General features: G+C 31.1%; 1 long non-coding RNA gene across 1 annotated transcript; it reads left to right on the forward strand.

The window, feature by feature from the left end:
- Positions 1 to 805: 805 nt before the first annotated feature.
- LOC133035812 (uncharacterized) lies at positions 806 to 4750 on the forward strand. The gene is made up of 3 exons (XR_009686898.1): positions 806 to 1567; positions 2016 to 2118; positions 4424 to 4750. It is a non-coding gene; the product is annotated as an uncharacterized LOC133035812 (long non-coding RNA).
- Positions 4751 to 15456: the final 10706 nt, after the last annotated feature.

Genomic DNA, 15456 nt, shown 5'->3' on the forward strand with positions numbered 1-15456 from the left:
TTGAAACCTAGCCACCCTAACGAGACCCATGTCCCTCTGACGAAACCTGAACCACGAAAATCAGAGACAATCGCAAGTCCCACAACGAAATCGTGAAACTCACAACAAAATTGAGAAACCCACAACGAAATTGCCAAGAAGAAGGTATATTTCTAAAATTTTACTTGATTTTAAATGGGTTTTGGATTTTAAATGCTTGATTGTTAGGAATTAGATTCATTTTTTTTTGGTTTCGGGTTGAGTTTCCACGTTTACGATTCAAGATCTGCTATTTTGCCAATTATCGACATTTAGCGACGATGTTCGCGAAGTTTGTCGATTTCTTTTCTAGATGCAACAAAATGTAGCAGTTGTGTATGTTTTTGCAATTTTTTACGACATCTTACAAAGTCTACCCGCGACATGTTTAGTCTTGATGTCGTTAGATATCGTTAAATTTAATTAAAAACAATTTTACATACACAGTTAAACTTATGCCGCGAACATGTCGTGAAGATATCGCTAAATCGTGAACTGTGTATTAGGTATTTTTTGTTGTGTGTTTGGTATCTGTGTTGCTGTAGTTGGCGACATGTGACGACTCGTTTGTCAGCATGTCGCGACATAGTCTTAGGGGATGTTTTCTACAGATTATGTGTATGCGTTTAGCAATTATTGTCGATATATGGCAACTTTGTTTGCGATATATTGTGATTTATTTTATGACGTTTTGCGACACATTTTTATGTGTTTTAATAATATTTTCTCTTTTTTTGTCATAAATTTTGCCGATGGCTCATGAACTTAAGCTGCCGGTGTCCGAGCATTTCACAAGACGTCTTACCTATCGTGGCTTAAATAGGTTTAAAGATATTAAAGCCAAGTTTGAAGCAACGAAGTTGACTGAAAAGGTTATGACCAGCCCTTTTGGACCATTCTGGGAAGCTAAAGAATTGACTTTCTCAGGCACATTGGTCCACAACCTACTCCTGCAAAAGATATAAGTTGAAACAGAGAAGGAAGATGAGATATGGTTTTACGTTGGAAAAACAAACATGAGATTTGAGCAGCTTGAGTTTGGATTGATTATTGGCTTACCTATGGGTAGTAGCCCTACAGAGGAAGAGATAGAAGCCAAGTCCAGTGATCTTTTAGTGAGGACGTATTTTGAAGGGAAGAGTGGTGTGCAGTTGGATACAATCAGACGACATCAAATTTGTGAAATGCTCCTTTGATCTCCTCCTCTGAGAAAAGCATTCCTGCCATCTATATGAAATATTCTATTTAGTGAAGACTTGTCTAAATGCAATAATATTAGTACCCAAAGCCAACCCTCAACAACAATTGAGGGATTGGCAGAGGCGTCTCCGCCAAGAATGCCGCAACATCGAATGCCAAATTAGAGGCAATGCTCTCTTCTATCTCTTAGGGTAAATTCTCCTGGTTCTTTTTTGGTGGTTGAGATTATTGTTTTCTAATATCGGTTTGTTTGTTTGATTGATTATTTCCAGATGTTCAGAGAGAGCAGAAGGGTGTAGAGAAAGCCATTAGAGAAGCTGCTAAGAGAAATGACTTGGGCTCAGCCAAGGTATTGCTTATGAAAATTTCTAATTTATATGTTCTTGTATTATATAAACACACATGTGTATATATACAATATATTTTTGTATATTTATGGTGTTGCAGTAGTGCCACTTGTGGAATTTTTTTTAGGGAAGACATGGGAGATTTTATAACTAGCTAAAAGCTAATACGTGGTTGATCTTTAGGATTAAGGTGTGGATTATCATAGTTATAGTTGTTATGATTGGGACTTTCAGTATCACTTTTGTTTATTTTAGGGTTTTGGTTCTTTTGCTTGTTAAACTATTACTAGATATTTGTCTACACATACATTGTTGAGTACTGGAAGAGTTATAGCATTGTTGGGCAAGTGAATTATATCAGCTAATATAGTTTTGATGAATACTTTTTGTAGCATTTAGTTTAAGTTATGATTCTGACTTGAGTTTAATGTTGAATGTTATTGTATTCAGGCCCTTGCAAAGGAAATTGTAATTTCGAGGAAAACTGTTAATTGACTTTACGAAAATAAGGCCCAGCTAAATTCAATATCAATGCATCTTGGAGAAAGTGTTGGTATGTTGCTTCAAATTCTCTCTTCATTCTCCTTGTTCTAATTATAGCATGTAAACAATCCACAAAACGATATGACCTTAACTCCATTTTTTTTTCAAGTATTTGATGTCAACCTTATTATCATGGAGGTTCCTTTATTCATATTTTTTAAATTAAACAGTTAGTCTTTTGTTAATCCCAGAAAGGGTTGGAGTCCCAGACACTTAATCACACACAACCATGTTATTTCATGTCTAGCTTCTGAAATGGTTAGTGAAGACTTGTGTGATGGAAGGAAGGCTTCTCTCAGAGGAGGATTCATAGACTTGAAATCTCTTACAGATGACTTCATTCTATTTAGTGAAGACTTGTCTAAATGCAATAATATTAGTGTTTACAACTATTCTATTTGTTGGGTTTTATGCCCTAAATAAAACTCATTTCAATATAATCAAATTTACTTATTAATATAGATCAGAAATAACATTTAATGTTGCATGGTTCACATGATTTATTTCATGATTATATGTACATAATGTATGAATTCATCTGAAACCCTTTTCACATACTTGATCCTGTTTATTGTGTTGTCAACATATTGGAAAGTAAACATGAATATGTGAATAAAGTTTCCTAAATTTATCAGACACAGGGTTTTACTGATATGATAATCTACAACAGAGTTTACTTGCATTTGGAAAAATGCTATGTTCTTTCCAGAGCATTGGTTAAAGTAAAGCTCAGGTTGGATGCATGGAGTATGCATCGGAAGGGACCGATATTGAACTTTGACTTAGATTTATTAAACTTACCGTAATATCTATTCAAGTCAATATCGCCTAGTTGATCCTAGATCAAATGATCTTAATCCTGTTATGATTAGGCTCAATCTCAAGAGGCTATTCGTGTTCTTTGATTTGTTAGTTAAGCCTACTTTTAGGTCAGGGTGATACGTACATTTTGGGAACACGGTAGTGCAATTGAGTGGGAGCGCTAACATAAACATGGAATCTATAGCTTCTATCTGGCGAATAGTAAGTAAAGGATGATCTCCTTCGAGCTTGACCAAACGAAAATAAATGGTGGAGATCTCATTTCACGTAAGCTGAAATATCATTTATACGGGGTTAAGTGTTTTAAGGATAAAATACATTGTAGGGTGTAACGGTAATCTAATCCCTTTACAGTGTAGATCATTCATATAGAGGATCATTGATCATATTAGGATTATAACAATGGACAACTAATTATGTGTCTATATGGTGGAACATATAGAGCATTCTATATACTGAGAGTGTAATTCTAAGTTCTATGCGTGGATTCAACGAAGAATTAATAAGTTAGTGAATTTAGGTTATAAATTCTTGATCTGCTTATTGGAAGCTCGGTTATATAGACCCATGGTCCCCCCACTAGTTGAGATAATATTGCTTGTAAGACTCATATAATTGGTTTTGATTAATCAATTATAATTCTCAAATTAGACTATGTCTATTTGTGAATTTTTCACTAAGTAAGGGCGAAATTGTAAAGAAAGAGTTTTAGGGGCATATTTGTTAATTATGATACTTTGTATGGTTCAATTAATAAATATGATAAATGACAATATTATTTAATAATTATTTATAGTTATTAAATAGTTATAATTGGCATTTAAATGGTTGAATTTGAAAATTAGCGTTTTTGAGAAAATAAGATGCAGAAATGATAAAACTGCAAAATTACAAAAAGTGAGGCCCAAATCCATACTGTATAGGGCCGTCCACTTTTATAGGGTTTTTCATCTGATATTTTTATTATTTTAATGCCAAATAATTCAAACCTAACCCTAGTGGAATGCTATAAATAGATAGTGAAGGCTTCACGAAATTTACACTTAACTTTCTACTTTTTCCTTCAGAGAAAAACCTGAGCCTTCTCTCTCTATACCTAGCCGCCACCTTGTTCTCTTTCTTCTTCCTTGAATTTTTGAGCCTATTAGTGATTAGAGTAGTGCCCACACACAGCAAGTGAGACCTCAATCATAGTGAGGAAGATCGTGAAGAAAGACATCCAACAAGAAGGAGTTTCAGCACTAAAGAAGGAGAGAAAGAGATCCAGGTTCAGATATTGATAATGCTCTGCTACAGAAAGGAATCAAGGGCTAGATATCTGAACGGAAGGAGTCATATTAATTTCGCTGCACCCAATGTAAGGTTTCCTAAACTTTATATGTGTTTATTTCATCGTTTTAGAAAGTTCATATTTAGGGTGTTAATCAACATATACTTGTGAGTAGATCTAAGATCCTGGTAAAATAATTTCCAACACTATTTTGGTTTTACAGATATTTTATTCTAGATCTTGCATCTTGTTCCGTTGAAGGAGCCCAAGAGGACTTTATTGATATAATCTATCTTATATTAACATCAACTTTGATCAGGTAAGCAAGCAATATCCAATAGCTACATGTGATAATTTGTTGTGCTTGATTTTATGCTCCATATAACTGCTATATTATTTAAGTTGAAATTATGTATGGATACTTGATATTTAGATAATTAATGAGATCGGTCATCATTAAGGCTACCATACTTTGAACAACATTTTTTGGGTCTATCCATATTCATAGCTCTAACCTCTCTTTCTCTCCCACACAAAAAAACAAGTTTGAATTCTCTGTTACTTGACATCACGTGTAAAGACCGCTTAGCTTTAATTTGGAAATTAGCAGATAATTAGGGTTTAATTATAATAATTATTTATTTATGTTTAATTAATTATTTATGATGATTTAGTTGAATTCAGAATGCATTTTATATGTCATATAGAAATTTAATATTTTTGTATATTCAGTGCCCGACAATATTGGAACGCGGTGTATGGCTTAGTAGAATCACATCTTAGTATTTTGGTATAGCGGGGCAGTTTATTTAGACATTGGGAATGTCGGGATTGGTCGGAAATTTAGAATTTCCCAAAATACTCTTAGTACCCTTTTTATGTCAACTTAGTGTGAGGGCAAAAAGGTCATTTTGCCCATTTGTAATTTGTCTTTTATGGATTTTTAATTATGTTATTAAATTTGTTTTTTTTTCCAATTTAGTTGGCTAAAACAAAATAAGGGAAAATCAATCCATTTATTCATTTATGCAAAAAAAAAAAAAAATAGAAAAATTAGAAAAAAAAAAAAACACTTTTTTTCTCTCTCTTTCAGCCCCCCTTTTTGAGCAGCAAAGGTTGGATATTTTCTTTGAATTTCAAGTAATTTCTCAGCAAGTTTAGTGATTCCAAGTTGTTGGTAAGCTTCTATCAACCCTTCTTTTAGTTTCTTGAAGTTTAAAGAAGTAAAGATTTGCATGCTTGATGATTTTGATGTTGTAGCTGCTGTGTATGTTTGTTGTTGATTCTTAAAGTGTAATTGTGTTTAGATATGGAGTTTTAAGCAAGTTTTGTGGTTGTTAATTGGTTTTATCCAAGTTTGAAGCTTTGAACTCAAAACTTTGGGTTTTAATGGTGAAATGATGTTTTTGCTACTGTGGTTATTGTTTGTGTTTGGGTTTGTTTTCTGGATGTTAGATATGTTGTTTTATGTTGAATTAAGCTGGTTGTAATGGCTGATTGTGTTGTTAGCCAAGCTTTGAGCTTTGAGGCTCAAACTTGGAGCTCCCATGGTGGTTTTTGTTTCTTTGCATGCTGGGATGTTTTGTTGCTTTTGAAATATTATTTGGGATGTTTGGAGCAGGTCTGGAGAGTTTTAGGTGGTTTGGGTTGTTCTGGTCGAGTTATGAATTTTTGAAAAGTTCCTGCACTTAACCGGAATTCCGGTTCAGGGAGGCCTGTAGGAACCGGAATTCCGGTTGGCTTCCAGGAATTTTTCCCAGAATTGGAATTCCGGTTGGGGAATCGATCTACCGGTTGGGGCAAATTTGGGAACCCTAGTTTTTCCCATTTTTGTGTTATTTAGGGTATTGCCATGTTATTTATCGATAGGGAAACTTTTAGTTTCAAGTTTAAGTCCCCAGGAAGTGATTGTTGGGTTTTGTAACCTAAATAAAACCCTTTACAATCTGATTAGTTATCAATATAAGAAATTTGAAGTGATTTATGTTTGCATGAATTTTACATGCTAATGGTTTAATATGTTTATTACATTTACACACAAAATCAGTTAAATCCAGATCATATATTTATTCACAATTACAGTATCGTCAACACAGTGGAATGTGATTGTGATCATATGAATCAAAAGACTAAGTCCCTGTTTCATCAGTGTTTTGGATTTACACTGATGTGATAATCAGCGATAATGTGTACTTACACTTGGAGTAAGTGTTATGTTCTTTCCAAGACATTAGTAAAGTATACTAGTTTCGAATGTATGGAGTATACATTGGACTGGACCGATATTGCAACTTAGTTAAGATATTATAAACTTACCGTTATATCTTTCCAAGTCAATATCAGTAGTTGATCTTAAGATTAAAAGAATCTAAATCCTGATATGCTTAGGCTCAACTCAGGAGTACTATTCATGTTCTTTGATTTATTAGTTAAGCCTACTTTTGGGTCAGGGTGATACGTATATTTTGGGAACATGATAGTATGATTGAGTGGGAGTGCTGAACATAAATATGGAATCTATAGCTTCTACTGGTGTATAGAAGTCAAGTGATGATTCCCTTCGAGCTTAGCTAAATAGAAGTAAATGGATGAGCTCTTGTTTAAGTGACTAATTCTTATATCACTAAACATCATTTACAGGTAGCTAAGTGTTTTAAGGGGCAAAATACGTTGAGGGGTGAGAACGGTAAAATTATCCCATCTCGATGTAAATCATCTATATAGAGGATCTTTGATCACAATAAGATTATAACAATGGTTAAATGAGATAGCATATCTATATCGTGGAACATATAATATGCTCTATATAAGTCTGAGAATGCAATTCTAAGTTCTAAGAGTGGATTCAACGAGGAATTAATAAGTAGGGATTTACTTAGTAAATTCGGTTCACTTATTGGAAGCTCAGCATATAGATCCATGGTCCCCATTCTAGTTGAGACTATACTGCTTGTAAGACTCAATAATTGATTTGTGATTAATCAATTATAATTCTAAAGTTAGACTATGTCTAATTTGTGAATTTTCACTAAGCAGGGGTGAAATTGTAAAGAAAAGAGATTCTAGGTTTATTTATTAATTAAGAGACTTTATATGTCTAATTAATAATTAAATTAAATGACAATATTATTTAATAATCTATTTTAGTTATTAAATAATTAGTTTTGGCATTTAAAAAGTTAGAATTGGAAAATTGGCGTTTTTGAGAAAATATAAATAAAAATTGAGAAAACTGCAAAAACCAAGTGAGGCCCAATAAACACCTTGGCCGGCCACTTAAGCAGTTTTTTCAAATTAATATTTTCATTATTTTAATGCCAAATAATTACTAACCTAAACCAAGTAGTTGCCTATAAATAGAAAGTGATGGCTCAGTCAAAAATAAACTTTTTGTCAGAAAATCAGAAAATTGTTTTTTTTAGAAAAACTGAGCCTTCCACTTCTCTCTCTATAGCCGACCCTATACCTCTCTCTTTTCCTCTTCATAATTTCGAACCTTAGTGATAGAGTAAGTGCCCACACACAGCAAGTGGTACCTCAATCATAGATTGGAAGACTGTGAAGGATCACACACAAAGAGAAGGACATTCGGACTCAGATCTTGATAATACTCTGCGACAGAAAGGATACAAGGGTTAGAGATCTGAGTGGAAGGAGACATTATTCCGCTGCAACCAATGTAAGGTTTTCTTAACTTTATATGTGTTTATTTATCGTTTTAAAAAGTTCATATTTAGGGTGTTAAACAACATACTTGTGAGTAGATCTAAGATCCTGGTAAAATAAATTCCAACAACTGGCCTTAGAGCCATGGTAATTGATTTGCTTGCAAGAAATTTGGACTTTAAAACGATTGTTTGTGATCTGGATGGTTTCATATTGTGTTGTGTGTTATATGATGATTGATTGATGTTTGTGAATTTTCGTGAAAAATAATTGAAATTCTGTTTCTGGAATTATTTTTGTTGGATAGTATGGAAAAAATTAAGCAATTTACTTTTTTACAGAACTCAATTTCGATTTAATTTGAATTAGTTATGATTTTTTAAAGTTTCGAAAAAATATCGGGATGAAACACTCACCCACGCGCGCGGAACCGAGTGATCCTCGGTCAGGCGCGTGTTCGGACAAGATTTTTTCCGAGCAACACGCCCAGGGGTGTGTGAAACCCCTCCTCCGCGCGCGGACATGCTGCAGGTGCCCCCCTGCACCAAGTTTTCTCGGCCGTGCACTCTCCTATGCGCACGCGGGCAGTATGCACTACATACTGTCCCTACAGCTCGCATTTTTTTCGTTTCTCTTCGATTTTTCATGCTATTTCATGGATTTAACTTTCAATTTTTTGTGTAGTTTTGTATTTAGATTTTTATTTTTCAATTTTCAAATCTAATATCAGAAATAAATTTTTTTAAAAAATTAATCTTAGATATTTGTGTAATTTGAATTTGAAAAACAAATAAAAATCTATTTTTTTGCTTGATTTTTTATCTTATTTTTAAATTTGATTATATCTTATCTTATTTTTAAATTTAAGGTCAGATATTATTATTATTTTTTTTAAATTAAATATTTTTTTTATTTGACCTTATTTAAATTTAAAATAAGATAACTATAATCATGATATTTTGAATAGAAATAAGATATTTTGCTAACTTTTAAATTTTGTTATTTTATTTATTTAAATTAAATTATAAAATCTGAAAAAGATATTTATTTATCTTTTTTAATTTTTTTATTTAATTTATAAAATAACATTATTTTTTTTTAAAAGTAGTTAGCAAATTTTGAAATGATATTTAGGTTAGTTGAAACCTAATTTTTCAAAATTGTAGGTTTAATTTTAAATATTATTTTATTAATTTCAAAAATATATATTTTTATTATTTAATTAGTTTTTCGAAATTTAAATAAATCCTACATCCAACTATCGAGTTAACCTTGTTGCAGGAGTATGTGTTTTAGCTTGTTTGTAAGTTTTATAAAACCTATTATTGCTTGATCTAAATTGCCATGGTTAACTTGTTGACAGATCCAATGATCTGATTTTAACCCATGGTTCAATTAGTCAAGTAAATAATTTGTAACAGGTAAATTTTACAATCTTCTTTCATTTGTGTATGACCTAGCGACATGATAGGATCCATCCAAATGTGTGCCGGTGTGAGCCTATATGTTTATTTTATTATATAGATGCATATTGGTTGTTGCTAAATAAAATGTCACACCATGATAGATTTTATTTAGGTCCATTTAGTTTTTTGGACCTATTCAATTAATAACAGTTATTTATTTTAAGGTTAAATTCCTCTCTTTTGGGCCTTGTGTGAGAGTTGGGGGCCAATAGAAGTGGGTACGACATACTGAACCCAGCTCCCCCTCACATGAACTACCGCAATTGTGAAGGCCCATTTGCGTGATTTGAATAACTGTGCTAGGTTAATTAAATTAGTTTAACCTAATAAAATTGATTAGCAACATAATTAACTTTTAAAATATATGAAATTTATTTTCATTTTAATATTTTAAAGTTAATTTTAAGAAAAACACTCTTAGTTTTAGATATTATTTCTAGAAAAACTATTTGTATTTTTCTTGTATTTAATTAAATAAAGAATTTTAACTAACTAGATTCTTTCTGAAGCTTATTTAATTAAATATTCCTATTTAAGTTATAAATTAGTTACTTTAACTGATTTTTCATATCTAACTTAAATTTGAATATTTTATTTAAATTTAAAATTAAGTTGAGGAATTCTAGGCATTAGTTATTAAAGATTCTTAAGATATTTTTTAAGTTAGTTTTAAACTTAAAATGGAATATTTTTCAAATTAAGTGGTTACAACTTAATTTTTGATATTTAGTTAAATTTAAATTTGAAAATATTTAAGTTTTAGATTTTTTCTATAACAACTTAAATTAGATATTTTTTCAAAGTTTTGTAGAAAAGATACTTAGTGAAATAAGATATTTTCTAGATAGTTATTTCTAGACTACATATTATTTATAATATTAAACAGGAAAATATTATACATTGTGAAATTAATTATTTAAATAATTAATTTTTGTACAATTTAATTTAAGTATATTTTTTCCTAGTATTAAACTAGAAATTAATAATTAAGCCTTCTCTACACTTAATTATTTATTTCTTGAATTTAATACATTTAATTAAATTGAAAAATTAAATATCTAAGTTGATTTTCATCATGATACTTAAATATTTCTTTTTCATGACACTTAATTAATTAGAAAATTATATTCAGTTGAAATTTATTTTTTCAACTTCAATTTAAATAATTTTCGAAAATATATTTTCTTTATTTTATTAATCAATTTCGAAATTGCATTTAATTATGCAAGATGATTTTGAATTTATCTTGAAAAATAGATTAAGTTGTAAATTAATTATTTATTTTAATTAATTTTTGGACCAACTTAAATCAATGATTTTTTCATTTATTGATTAATTTAAAATAAATGAATTAAAGTATATTATTAGAAATTGAATTAATTAGTCAAAGGAAAATCTAGATAGGTGATATTTTTGTTTGAAGTATTTTTCTAAGTAATTATTATTTAAGTATTTCGAAAATAGTAAAGTTTTTATACTTTCTTTTTTCAAAATACAATTAAATATATTCTCATGAAAATTTAATTTGAGTTGCAAATTAATTTAAATTAATACAGCTTAAATAATTTTCTTAATATTTATATATAAAAATTACTACTAAGATGGAAATAATTCAATTTATTTCAATCACCATCTAAGTATAATTTTATAAATATTAAATTAAATTCTAATTTAGAATTTTAATTCTAAATTCGATATTTAATGAATATATTTTATTATAAATAATAAAGAAAATACATTTTAAAGAAGGAGCTTTATTATTATTAAGATATTCGATCTCCATTGTTGGTTTTACATAGCTTTTGTTTTAGTGAGTAATCCTCCCTAATGGAGGAACGTTCATTAGCAAGTTAGCACCGTTTAATCTCGAAAGATAAGTAGATTTGTAAGTGTTTTATATGGTATAGATCACCCTAATGGTGGCGACTGTATTTGACTTACAAAATATGAAACAATGGTAGAAGCTCATAAGATATAATAGCCTTGACTCTCGCCTAAACGGGACAATGCTGGATTCCAATCTTGATCGAATAAAAGGTTGCTAGAATGTTTAACATTTTAGATGAGCTGACAACTCTATTCAATGGATGGTAGCTTTGACTCTCGCCTAAACGAGACACTGATATCAGTTTGTTGAAAATCTTGGAAATTATTTAGGATTGTATTTTTTAGTATTTTCTCCTATCATTCCTACATGCTATGTGCTTATAATTTCTGAATTGAATTTTTGTGTTAAACCATTATTGATTTCTATTTATTATTTTGTAGTATCCTGTATAACCATGATGAATCCCATGTTATCACTCTTGACCGAAAACAAGCTAAATGGATCTAACTTTCCAAAATGGAATGAGAACATTAATATTGCTCTAATAGGAGAAAGTGCCTTGTTTGTGTTAACTGAGCCGTCTCCTGAAGTGTCGGGGGACAATGCAACCAAAGCTGTTAAAGAAAAGTATGAGCGTTGGCAGAATGCTAACAATAAAGCTCTATACTTCATGCTTTCCAGCATGGTTGTGTTGGAAATTATTTTACCAGGATCTTAGATCTACTCACAAGTATGTTGATTAACACCCTAAATATGAACTTTCTAAAACGATGAAATAAACACATATAAAGTTTAGGAAACCTTACATTGGGTGCAGCAGAATAATATGACTCCTTCCATTCAGATATCTAGCCCTTGATTCCTTTCTGTAGCAGAGCATTATCAATATCTGAACCTGGATCTCTTTCTCTGAATCTTTGATGTTGAAACTCCTTCTTGCTGAAAGTCTTTCTTCACGATCTTCCTCAGTATGATTGAGGTATCACTTGCTGTGTGTGGGCACTACTCATACACTAAGGATTTCGAAATCCAAGAGGAAGAGAGAGAGAGTGGGTTCGGCCAAAGATAGGGAGAGAGAAGGCTCAGGTTTTTCTGATTCAGAAAGTGTCAGAAAAAAGTGTGTGATTTTACTGAAGCCTTCACTATCTATTTATAGCATTCCACTAGGGTTAGATTTGAATTATTTGGCATTAAAATAATGAAAATATCAGAGGGAAAAACCCTACAAAGGTGGCCGGCCCTACATAGTAGATTTGGGCCTCACTTTTTGCAATTTTGCAGTTTTATCTTTTCTGCATCTGATTTTCTCAAAAACGCCAATTTTCTAATTCAACAATTTAAATGCCAATTCTAACTATTTAATAACTATAAATAATTATTAAATAATATTGTCATTTATCATATTGATTAATTGAACCATACAAAGTATCATAATTAACAAATATGCCCCTAAAACTCTTTCTTTACAATTTCGCCCTTACTTAGTGAAAAATTCACAAATAGACATAGTCTAATTTGAGAATTATAATTGATTAATCAAAACCAATTACATGAGTCTTACAAGCAATATTATCTCAACTAGTGGGGGGGACCATGGGTCTATATAACCGAGCTTCCAATAAGTAGGTCAAGAATTTATTACTAAAATTCACTAACTTATTAATTCTTCGTTGAATCCACGCATAGAACTTAGAATTGCACTCTCAGTATATAGAATGCTCTATATGTTCCACCATATAGACACATCATTAGTTATCCATTGTTATAATCCTAATGTGATCAATGATCCTCTATATGAATGATCTACACTGTAAAGGGATTAAATTACCGTTACACCCTACTATGTATTTTATCCTTAAAACACTTGACCCCGTATAAATGATATTTCAGCTTATGTGAAATGAGTACTCCACCATTTATGTTCGTTTGGTCAAGCTCGAAGGAGTTCATCCTTTGCTTACTATTTGCCAGATAGAAGCTATAGATTCCATGTTTATGCTAGCGCTCCCACTCAATTGCACTACCGTGTTTCCAAAATGTACGTATCACCCTGACCTAAAAGTAGGCTTAACTAACAAATCAAAGAACACGAATAGCCTTTCAAGATTGAGCCTAATCATAACAGGATTAAGAACATTTGATCTAGGATCAACTTGGCGATATTGACTTGAATAGATTTTACGGTAAGTTTAATTAAATCTAAGTCAAAGTTCAATATCGGTCGCTTCCGATGCATACTCCATGCATCCAACCTGAGCTTTACTTTAACCAATGCTCTGGAAAGAACATAGCATTTCTCCAAATGCAAGTAAACTCTGTTGTAGATTATCATATCAGTAAAACCCTATGTCTGATAAATCTAGGAAACTTTATTCACATAGTCATGTTTACTTTCCAATGTGTTGACGGCACAATAAACAGGATCAAGTATGTGAAAAGGGTTTCAGATGAATTTATACATTATGTACATATAATCATGAAATAAATCATGTGAACCATGCAACATTAAATGTTATTTCTGATCTATATTAATAAGTAAATCTGATTATATTGAAATGAGTTTTATTTAGGGCATAAAACCCAACAGGTTGACACCCTTAAAACTCAGTTTTCTAAAACCGAAAAGGCTGCTGAAGTTATGACGAAGTTAACTGAACTATTCGGTAGGGCTAATCTTCAGTCTCGCTTTGATGCGACTAAGAAATACATCAATGCACGGATGGAACCCCATCAAAATGCGTGTGATCATGTTCTCCTAATGGCAAGTTATTTCCAAGAAGCCCAGGATCATGGTGCTGAAATGGATCACACTACTCAAGTAAGCCTTATCTTGAATAGTCTGACTCCATCATTTCTGCCCTATACATCAAATTATGTCATGAATAAAAAGGACATAGACTTTCATGAGTTAGTCAATGACATTCAGACATATGAAAATTTGATTGGAGGCCCCAAGAAGAAAGGGGGTAAACCTCAAAATTCTGGCAATGGTAATGGGACGGTCAAACCTGAGGCAAATGTTGCCTCTACTTCTAAACCCAAATCTAAGAAGAAGTGGAGAAACACCAAGAAGCGTGCCAAAGCCATGAAAACAAAAAGGCTGCTGCTTCTGGTGATGCACTAAAAGGAAAGTGTTTCTATTGCAATGAGAAAGGTCATTGGAAACCCCAATGTCCTAAACTTCTTACAAAGAAACAAGGTATTTCTTTCTATAAACTTTAAGAGTTTTAGTGAATTATTATCCAATTGGATTATTGATTCTGGACTAACTTTGTTTATTTGTTTCTTCTTCTTGTAGGCCAAGCTACTTGAACTCAGATGCTATCTTAGTGAGTTGGATCGGAAAGCTGGACAAAAGGGTGAAGATCGTCCAAGATGAAGATGAAGCTCATTTATCTATTTTGAATTAATTGTTTTAGTTTAAAGACAATTTGGATTTCGAATTTTAGTTTGGGATTTTTATCCCTATTTTTCTCATAATATTGCAATACATTTTTTTTTATTAATAATATTTTTATTTTCTATTTCAAATAAATTGCAATTTATGAGATTGAGCTTCATTTACTTTATCTTAAACCAAAATTACCACATTATATTTATATGTTTGTATGTGTAAGTATTTTTATTATTGATACAAATTCTATAATATTTACAACTCTTCATAGAGCTATATTAAATAAACACTAGAAATTATTTCTATGTTTATTAATAATTGTTAATTCTAATACAATTATTGAGAATTTGTTTAATAAAAGGATCTTTTGATCTGATAGAGGTGGAGAAAAGTTAAGAAAACTATGCAGTTCAACGATCTTTTATATCTAATGAACTCTGGATTGTATTCAACTCCACATAATCTCTATAACACTTAGAAAATCATGATCTTTATAACCTTTAGGGGTGGATCATAATCTCTATATACTTAGGGGTGGAATTTATCCACAATACCCTATGTAACACATATTTTCTTTGAACATGGAAGTAATATAATGGATTAGCTATTATCAGTATAAATCCTTGATCTTGATTTTATGTTCCAATTTAGTTTTACTGTTGTAGTAAATAATGATACCTATTATTAGTATAGATCCACGGTCCCCATTCTAGTTCACACTATACTGCTTGTAAGACTCAATAATTGATTTGTGATTAATCAATTATAATTCTAAAGTTAGACTATGTCTAATTTGTGAATTTTCACTAAGCAGGGGTGAAATTGTAAAGAAAAGAGATTCTAGGTTTATTTATTAATTAAGAGACTTTATATGTCTAATTAATAATTAAATTAAATGACAA

Source organism: Cannabis sativa, chromosome 3 (genome assembly GCF_029168945.1).
Source record: "Cannabis sativa cultivar Pink pepper isolate KNU-18-1 chromosome 3, ASM2916894v1, whole genome shotgun sequence".
Classification (NCBI taxonomy): Eukaryota; Viridiplantae; Streptophyta; class Magnoliopsida; order Rosales; family Cannabaceae; genus Cannabis; species Cannabis sativa.